Raw genomic sequence first — 10,822 nt, forward strand, 5'->3', positions numbered from 1 at the left:
CACAGACATAGAAGACAAACTACGGTTACCAAAGGGGAAGGCGGGGAAGAGGGATAAATTAGGAGTCTCAGATTAGCAGATACACACTTACTACAAACAGAATAGAAAGCAAGGTCCTACTGCATGGCACAGGGAACTATATTCAGAATCTTGTAAAAACCTATAATGAAAAACAATATAAAAAATAATATGTATATTATATACATACAGGTACAACTGAATCACTCTGCTGTACACCAGAAACTGACAAAATTGGGTGAAATATATTCAAATCCATGCGCCATTGCAGGGAAGGGGAAATAACAGGTACTGTCCGTCCCTCGTAGATCACAGGACGCTTTCTTTCCCTGTGACCCTCCACGATTCCATTGTCCTCCACCGGCATCTCGGTTGGTTGAGTTACGTAACCCAGTGGGTAACTCATACCTTTGTTTCTGGAGGGCCTGAGCCCTTTGCTGGTCCTGCTGGGTTTTCACTTAATTTCATCCAGAACTAAGGGACCTGGGGGAGCTCTTGGATTCTGGTCCTCAGTGGTTCTCCTTTTGGGGCAGCAACACTATTTCCCCTAGAGAGCCCATCACAAGGGCGGCTGTGTTGGCTGGGGCGGGTGACCCTGACCACCAAGGGGAAGTAGGGATGGAAGTCGTTCCCCCGGAGCTCACAGGCCACCTCCTCTCTGTGTTCTCAGGGTGTCCTGTTGGTTAAATAGCTTACTAAAGGGCGGGGGAGGGGAAATGGGTTTGGAAAGCTCCCTCCACCACCGCAGCTCAGAACAGTCGGGCCCCCCTCCCCAGCCCCTCTGCCTCTGCCCTGCCCCTGCCTGTCACCCTCCTCTTGCTGAGTCCAGCCAGACACCCTGTGCAGGATCTGGGGCCACGAGGTCCACCACATCTCTTATCCCACCCCACACCTCTGCTGGTCAGCTCACAGCCCTGTCACAGGAGCCCCGCCTCCTGGACAAGTGCCTCCTCGCCCCCTCCCCCCAACAAGTGTCACCAGCCCTCCTTCCTCTTCACATCACAGCCCTCCTCCATCCATCCTCAGCTTGTCCTGAGCAGGTCTCTGGAGCTGAAATATGACTGGTCAGACACGGCTGAAGTTTCACCCTGTGGCCACTCTGGCCTTCTGACCCAGCCCTTCCAGGCATTAACTAAGGGCAGTGAGCAGAGTGGGCATCTCCAAGACTCTTCCACCAGCCTGAGACCTTTCCCAGAAGCCTGTCCCCGCCACATATCGGGTGACTGTCCACCAGTGAGAGCAGAATCTGGAACTCCTCCTGTCTGTGGCAATTGCCCGAGGCCACGACTGCTGTCCAGCCAGGGCTGCCCCTGCCCCACGCCCCAGGCTGCCCTGCCACTGCCCCGACACCCCACCTCCCACTTACCCAGCATGTTGAATGACAGGACTCTGTCTTGGGGGAGGGCAGGGCTTGCTGTACTGGTGGTTAAATAGTCTGAGCATCACTTAAGGCCCTTTCTCTACTCAAGGCCTGACTTGCCCCTCTCTGTTCCAGCTCTGCTTAGCCTCCCACTCCGTCCCTGGTCCCTGACAGGCTCTTGACCCCTTGCACAGGACAGCTAAGCCTGGTCTCCTGGCTGACCCCTAGGACCAGGCCAGACTCTTCCCACAGATGAGGGGTGCAGGGTTCTGAAACATGAGGCCCAACTTCTAATTGCTGGGAGATTGGGGATGCGGCCACCTAGACCCAAGTCTCAACCTCAGGAGGCCAAACAGGGCCAGAACATCCAGTCAGGGGCAGCTGGGGTGGCCTCTGAATGGCCACCATCCTCCACAGAGGCTCTGGGCAGAAGTCACGGGTGGGGAGGCACGGCCTTGCTCAAGACGTCCACTCGAGATGTCCCGAAGACACTGCCGCCCCTGCTGGGGGACCCTGGCAGGTGAGAAGGGGGCATTTCAGAGCAGGCCAGCAGGTCACCCAGTGTGCCCCTCATGGCCTGGGCCAGCCCGGGGATCCATGGGAGGGAAAAGCCCAGAGAGGAAGAAGGTACAGGCCCCTCCCTGAGGAAGATGGCATGCCCCCGCACACAAGGGCAAGTGGCAGTCAGCCATGTGCCCAAAATACACAGTCTAAGCCCAGGCCACCGTAACAAATACTATAAACTGGGTGACTTCACAACAACTGGGTGATGGAAACAACCGCCATTTATTTCTCACAGTTCTGGAGGCTGGAAGTCTGAGGTCAGGGTCCTGCGCTGTCAGATTCTGGTGAGGGCTCCCTTCCTGGCTTGCAGACAGCCCCCTTCTAAGTGTGCCCTCACATGGCAGAGAGAGAGGAAGCAAGCTGTCTAGTATCTCTTCTTATAAGGGCGCTAATTCCATCATGGGGCCCTACCCTTATGACCTCATCCAAACCTAATTACTGCCCAGAGCCCCCACCTCCAAATACCATCACGTTGGCAGGTAGGATTTCAGCTTATGAATTTGGAGGGAGAACACAATTCAGTGCCTCACACACACTAAGCACGAAAGGCCCAAATACTCACTCAGCTCACATTTCCTGAGCACCTACTATGTACCAAGGGCAGTGATGTGAGATAACAGAAAAATATATATATTGGGCTCTGGTCCCTGGTTCTTGGCACAGAGTTCCTAAAACTCTCATAATTTCCTAAGTGATCAGAGCACTTGGAGCATCTCTTGTTTTAATATTCGTCTTTGATTCTATGCCTGACATAGGGCTCCCAAATTGCTTGTAAATTCCAAGTGATAAAAGCACTGGGAGCATCTTTTGTTGAGGTGACTCTGGGTGGGCTCCTGGATAGGGGCTGGTCACCAGAAAGACCAAACCATGGTGAGAAGCTTGGAATTTTCAGCTTGGGTCTCTTCACCTGGCTGTTCATCTATCTCCTTCATTATGTCCTTTGAAAAAGGGGTAAACATAAGTACGTGTTTCCCTGAGTTCTGTGAGACACTCGAGCAAATTAATCAAGCCCGAGGAGGGTGTCCATCTTCAGCTGATTGGTCAGAAGCAAGGGTGATAACCAGGGACTTGTGACTGGGTCTAAAGCTGCGGGAAGTAAGGGACAGTCTTGTGGGACTGAGCCCTCAACCTGTGGAGTCTGGCACTCTCTCCAGGTTGACTGTGTCAGAACTGAGTGGAATTGTAGGACACCCAGCTAGTGTCACAGACAATTGCTTGGTGTGGGGGAGCCCACACACGTATTTGGTGACCACTGGGCCTTCCATCTCCCTGGACGGAGCAGCCTCTGCTGGAGGGCCACAGGCTCTTTCAGCCAAGGAAGCTGGGCTGGCCTCTGACCACGGTCTACGTCTTCAGGAGGCCAGTAAGTCTGGCCTGGCAAGGCAGTTGCTTATCCTGGGTGCCTTGTCTGTCCACCTGTCGGCCATGACCTGGGGTCTCCGGGCCCACGGTGGCCTGAGGCTCCTCAGTGGCCCCCAGTGGTGGGTTCTGGCTGCCTTCCACCCCAGGGCCACCTCCCTGCCCTCCCCATCTAGAGCAGACACAGCCAGCACACGCAGGCCTGTCGCCTGTGTTTCTCAGGGGCACTCCCACCCCAGCAGCACCAGCAGAGAGGTCAGGACAGCAGAGTGCTGAGACGGGCCAGGCCTCAGTGTGGGGACCTGGACCAGCCCCAGCAGTCCTTCCCTGCCCCCACGCTCACCAAGGAGACCCTCTGCACCTCCTCTGGCTCAGGGACCATCCTGCTGAGTTTTGATGTGTTGGGCTCGGGTCCAAGGCCCACAAAGAGTGTGGGAAATTGACAGCCAGGTACCTTGAAGGGGAAGGAACAGCTGAGCCTGCCCCATAAACAAGCCCAGGAAGGAAGTCCACAGGGTCAGCCAGCCCGCTCCTGCTGCCACCGTGACTCAGGGGCTGAACTAACCTCCCTGTACTGGCCCCAACCCTCCCCTCCAGCCCGGGAGGCAGGTCAGTCCCTGGCGTGGGCGCTGGGCAGGACCCCTTCCTGGGAGGCTACCTACAGACCTGAGAAACAAGATGACTCACAGAGCCTCTCAAGCCACACCTGGGTCTCCAGGTCCCTATAAGGACCCCTGACGTGTCAGTCTGTGTGATTGCATTAAACCCCATTTTATCCTGTTCCTAGACGTCAGGCCTCTTCCCTCCTGATCCCCAAGGGGGAGAGCCCTTCCTGAGAGACGCTTTGTAAAGATGGGCTACTTGGTGAAAATTCACTTCTTTCTTTTTCTCGATGAGTTCGGGACTTGAAGTTTCTACCAGAGCAGTTTCTGCCTCCCTTTTCTAACTAATTTTTCTGACTGCAGTGCAGATTTCTCAGTTTGGAGATTTTTAATACAATCTTGAGGTGATCTGTTATTTTATCTTCTTCAGGTAATTTAAGTGTGCTTTCCATTTCTTTTTTCTTTCTTTTCAACAGTTTTCAAATAAGAATTTAACTCAGCTGCACCGACTCATTTCTTTTTTATTTTTTTAATTGAAGTATAGTCAGTTAATGTGTCAATTTCTGGTGTACAGCATAATGTTTCAGCCATGAATATATATATATATATGTATTCATTTTCATATTCTTTTTCATTAAAGGTTATTGCAAGATAGTGAATATAGTGCTATACAGAAGAAATTTGCTTTTTTATCTATTTTTATATATAGTGGTTAATGTTTGCAAATCTTCAACTCCCAAATTTATCTTTTCCCACCCTCTTTCCCCTGGTAACCATAGATTGTTTACTATGTCTGAGAGTCTGTTGTGACCTGGAGATGATCATTTTAAGTGAAGTAAGCCAGAAAGAGAAAGAAAAATACCATATGATATCACTTATATGTGGAATCTGAAAAAAAAAAAAGAAAAGTAAAAAGAGAATTGGAAAGTTCAAGCCATTTACATTTAAAGCAATTACCATGAGGAAGGACTTACTTCTGCCATTTCGCTGTTTTCAGTATATCTTATATGCTTTTTGCCCTTCATTTCCTCCACTACCGCCTTCTTTTGTGTTTAGTTGATTATTTGCATGAACCATTTTGATTCCTTTCTGATTTACTTTTTTCGCACATCTTCTTTAGATATTTTCTTTGTGATTACCATGGAGATTACATTTAATATCCTAAATTTACAACAATCTGTTTGTAATCGATACCAACTTAACTTCAATGGCATATAACACCTCTGCTCCTACACAGCTCCATCCTACCCCTCCTTTACGTTGTTATTGCCACAGATTACATACTTATACACTGGGTGCCAAATAACATTGATCTATAGCCACCTTTATACATTTGTTTTTTAAATCCTATAGGAAATGAAAAATGGAGTTCCAAACCAAAATTACAATCATACTTGCTTTTGTATTTGCCCATGTATTTACCCTTACCAGAGGCCTTTATTCCTTCAAATGGCTTTGGGTTACTGTCTAGCACCTACTCATTTTATTTTGATTTTACTTATTTATCTTACCTTTTTTTAAAAAAAAAATGGATGTACTGGGGATTGAACACAGGACCTGGTGCATGCTAGGCATGCGCTCTGCTACCGAGCTATACCCACCCCCTAGCACCTTTGCATTTTAAGCTGAAGACTTCCTTTTAGCATTTCTTGTAAGGAAGTTCTCCTGTTAATGAACACCTCAGCTTTTGTTTATCTGGGAATATCTTAATTTCTTCCTCATTTTTGCAGGACAGTTTTGCCAGATATAGAATTCTTGGTTAACAGTTTTTTGCAGTACATTAAGTATGTAACCCCACTGTCTTCCAGCTTCCATGGTTTCTGGTGAAAACTTGCTTCTCCAGAATCAGCCCAATGTGAACCTCGTGGCCATCAGCAGGTCCTCCATGGCCCAGAGGCCACCACTGAGTCACTTCAGGTTGTCAGGACTCTGTTGTCCATGAGAGAGTGCCGAGAATATTGAGGAACATTCCACATGGAACCAACCAGGGCAGACCTCAGTGGAGGTGGGGGGACGGAGAACCAGCACAGTGAAAGGTGCGTCCGGACATTCCTCATACCCTGATGCTCACAGACCCGGTACGATATTTCACACGACTTCCAACACAGGAACACGAACAGGACTGCTGGAAGCTGAGATGATGGCCTGGGCATCGCTCATCCTGGTCACGTGCCCTGAAGGCTAATATGCTGTTCACATATATTGCCAGACTTTTTGTTCTGTTATTGATCTATTTATAATCTTTACACCAACACTACACCATCTTGATTTCGCTGTATTATAAATTTGAAGTCATGAGATGTAAGTCCTCCAACTTGGTTCTTCTTTTTCTAAGTTGTTTTTGCGTAGTCTAGGTCCTGTGAACTTCCATAAGAATTTTAGAATCACACTGTTAATTTCTCCATAGAAGTCTGCTTGGATTTTGATTGGAATCATGTTGAATCCATAGACCAATCTGGGGAGAACTAGCATCTTAACAACAGTGAGTCCTCTGATCAATGAGCATGGATTAGTTCTCCCTTTGAATCTTCATTAATTTTCTTAGCAATGCTTTGTATTTTTTAGTATCCAGGTTTTGCACATCTTTTATCAGATTTGTTGCTACCTAATTTTTTGATACAATTGTAAATAGTATTATTACTTTAACTCCCATTTCCACTTTTTGTTTGTACTATATAAAAATACAATGATTTCTCTATTGATCTTGCACACTGAAACCTTAATAAATTCACTTATTAGTTCTAGTAGCTTTTTAAAAATAGATTCCCAAAAGATTTTTTTTTTACTTTGATGACCATGTTGTCTGTGGATAAATATTTCTTGCTTCTATTCTGAATACTCCCAGTACAACGTTGAATAAAAGTGGTGAGAGTAGACAGTCCCGTGATTGTATGGGGAAAGTATTTCAGTCTTTCACCAGTAAGTGACTTATCTGTAGATATTTCATAGATATCTTTTATCAGGTTGAGAAAGCTTCCTTTTTTCCCTAGTTTGTTGAGAATTTTTTTCATGATCGATGTTGAATTTTGTCAAAGACTTTTATTGATTCTATTGAGCTGATCATATAACTTCTTTAGTCGATTGCCCACGGTCAATTACATTGACTGGTTTTCATTCCAGGATAAATCCTACTTAGTTATTAGGTAGTATCCTTTTATTTTATTTTTTTAATTTTATTTTACTGAGTTATAGTCAGTTTACAATGTTGTGTCAATTTCCAGTGTAGAGCACAAGTTCTCAGTTATACATGAACATACATGTATTCATTGTCACATTCTTTTTCGCTGTGAGCTACCACAAGATCTTGTATATATTTCCCTGTGCTATACAGTATAATCTTGTTTATCTATTCTGTATATGCCTGTCAGTATCTACAAATTTCGAACTCCCAGACTGTCCATTCCCACCCCTCTACACCCTGGCAACCACAAGTTTGTATTCTATGTCCATGAGTCCATTTCTGTTTTGTATTTATGTTCATTTGTCTTTTTCTTTTCTTTTCTTTTTTTTTTTTTTTTTGATTCCACATATGAGCGATCTCATATGGTATTTTTCTTTCTCTTTCTGGCTTACTTCACTTAGAATGACATTCCATATGACCCAGTAATCTCACTCCTGGGCATATATCCAGAAGGAACCCTACTTCAAAAAGACACCTGCACCCCAATGTTCATAGCAGACTATTTGCAATAGCCAAGACATGGAAACAGCCTAAATGTCCATTGACAGATGACTGGATAAAGAAGATGTGGTACATTTATACAATGGAATACTATTCAGCCATAAAAATGACAACATAACACCATTTGCAGCAACATGTAGTGTCTTTTTAAATGTGTTATTGGATTCAATTTGCTAAACTTTTGTTAAGAATTTTTGCATCTATGTTCATAAAAGATATCGGTCTGCAGTTTTCTTTTTTAGTTGTTAAGTCTTTGTCTAGTTTTAATAACAGGGAAGTGCTGGTTTTGTAGAATAAGTTGGGGAGTATTCCCTCTTCCATTTATTGCAAAACATTGCATAAAATGGGTATTATGCTTCCTTAAAGGTTATTTAAAATTTTTCAGAGACAACATCTGGGCCTGGAGTTTTCTTTGTGGGAAGATATTCATGTGCAAATGCTATTTCTTTTATAGACATATGACTACTCAGGTTACCTATCTCCTTTAAAAAATGTGGTTTTTTTGCTTAAGTCTAGTCAGTTTACAATGTCGTATCCATTTCTGGTGCACAGCATATAATATTTCAGTCATACACGTACGTACATATATTCCTTTTCATATTCTTTTTCATTATAGGTTACTACAAGATATTGAATATAGTTCCCTGTGCTGTACAGTAGAAATCTGTTGTTTATCTATTCCATATATAGTAGTCAGTATCTACAAATCTCAATCTTCCAATTTATCCCTCCCTATCCCCTTTCCTCCCCACTCCCCACCCCTGCCCCTGGTAACCATAGTTCGTTTTCTATGTCTGTGGGTCTGTTTCTGTTTTGTAAATAAGTTCATTTGTGTATCTATTTCTTCTTGAATGAGCTTCAGTAGCTTGTGTCTTTCAAAGAATTGGTCCATTTCTTCTTAATTGTCATAACATTCCCTTATTGTTAAGGTCTATTGATTCTGTTGTGATGTCACCTCCCTAATTCTTGGTATTAATAATTTGTGACTTGTCTTTTTCTCCTTGATTTTACTCATTAGAGATTTATCATTGTTATTTGGTCTTCTCAAAGCATCATCTTCTGGTTACTTTTGTTTTCTATATTATTTTCTAGTTTTCTTTTTAATTGATTTCTGTTCTTTTGCTTATTTTGGATTCAGTTACTTTCTCCTTTTCCTCTTTTTTGGAAGGTGTAATCTGGAGTCATTGATTTGAGACCTCCTTTTCTAATATAAGCATTAAGTGCTGTAAGTTTTCCTCTGTTTACTAATTTAGCTGCAGCCAGCAAGTTTTGAGATTTTGTGCTTTTTTTTTTCATTCAATTCAAAACACTTTTTAATTTCCCTTTTGATTTCTTTTTTCACTAGTAAGTCATATAGAAGTGGGTTCTTTCCTTCTTAAATACTTGGGAAGTTTGCCAGACATCTTTCTGTCATTGATTTCTAGCTGAATTCCATTATAGTCACACAATATACTTCGTATGATTTGACTCTCTTAAAATTCATTAAGACTTGTCTAATGGTCAGGATCCTGGTAAATTTTCAGTGTGTACTAGAAAATAATATGTATTCTAGCATTACTGGGTGAAGGGTTTTATGAATGTCAGTTAGGTCGTACATGGTGTTGTTCAAGGTGTCTATATCCATCCGGATTTTCTGTAGACTTGCTCATTATTGAGAGAGGAGTTGTTTTGTGTTGGTGTCAGCCCTTTGATAGTGATGCTGTCAGCCAGGAATGCCTGAGGACCCTCACCTGGGCCCGTCCTATTTGTGGTGAGCCCCCACAGACATTACCCCACCACCACCAGGGCCAGTGCGGTGGCTGGACAGGCCTTGTGGTTCTTACTATGCCTGCAAGGTGCACCTCAGCAACCACTAGCAGGGAACTTCGCAAAAACAAGATTTACTGCTCACAGGTCTTGGAGGGTACGTGGCACCCAGGGCCACCAGAGATGCAGGGAAAGAGGGAGAGAAAGAGAGAGAACAGGACCTGGGGTTCTGCCTTTACTGGGGTTGAGAGTGTGGTGCCTAAGGTTTCATGGGTTCACTATTGGTGAATTTAAACGTGAGAGCAGGAACTAAAGTGTGAGAAGGGAAAAGCAGTGTCACTCAGGAGTCAGTTATCTACATCACCCAGGGCTTTCTTAAAGGGGAACGTCATGGGTGGGGCGGCCTGGTTGTTTATCTGGTGTAGCTGGCAATGTGTCTTTGAAATGGATGCTTTGGCAGTGAAAAGCTTAATGTCAGGCACTTACATTATGATTAAAAAAAGCAAGCTGTCAGGCACTTATACTACACGAGGTAGTGAAATCCCTGACTTTAACTGAGATTTATATACTTCTCCTCGCACTCCTGTTAATTTTGGCTCCCAGTGTTCTGAAGCTCTGTGGCTTAGTTCATAGCTGTTTAAGATCATTATGTCTTCTTGGTGAATTTACTCTTTATCATAATGCATGTTCGGTCCTCCCTCCTGGTAGTTTCCTTGTTCTGACTTCAGTGGTTTTTGTTTTATTGAGGTGAAATCCACATAGTATAAAATTAACCATTTTTTAAAGGTACAGTTCACTGGAATTTAGTACCTTTGCAATGTTATGCAATCATCAAATCTATTTAGTTCCACCATTTTCATCATCCCCAAAGGAGATCTTATATCCATTAGCACATCCCCCCAACTTCCAGCTCCTGGCAACACTAATCTGCTTTCTGTCCTATGGACTTACCTGCACTGGATCTTTCATATGAATGGAATCATACAACATATGACTTTTTGTGTCTGGTTTCTTTCACACAGCATGATGTTTTCAAGGCTTATTGTTGCTGCAACATGTACTTCATTCCTTTCAGTGGGTGAATACTATTCCATTGTACAGATACACCGTGTTTTGTTTATCCATCCATCCTCTGATGAACAACTGGGCTGTTTCTACCTTTTGGCTATTTTGACTGTTACTACTATGAAGCCAAGTTTATTTTTGGTGCCTCCCCATCTCTGATTGTTTTTCCTTTCTGGCCCTCAGGATCCTCAGCTGCTTCAAAGACTGTCCTCCACCACCCTGATCATGTCTGCTCTCCCTTCACAAGGCACCAGGCTTCCAAGTGGTCTGATCCCCTAAACACACACACACACACACACACACACACACACACGCGCACACACAGGGAAAGGCTTAGTCCTCCAGGGGAGTGGCTCTCCTGTGGCACATGAAGCCCATACGCCCCAGGAAATAACAGATGAATGAGGATGCTTGTTAAGTCAAGTA

This window comes from Camelus dromedarius, chromosome 4, assembly GCF_036321535.1.
Source record: "Camelus dromedarius isolate mCamDro1 chromosome 4, mCamDro1.pat, whole genome shotgun sequence".
NCBI lineage: Eukaryota > Metazoa > Chordata > Mammalia > Artiodactyla > Camelidae > Camelus > Camelus dromedarius.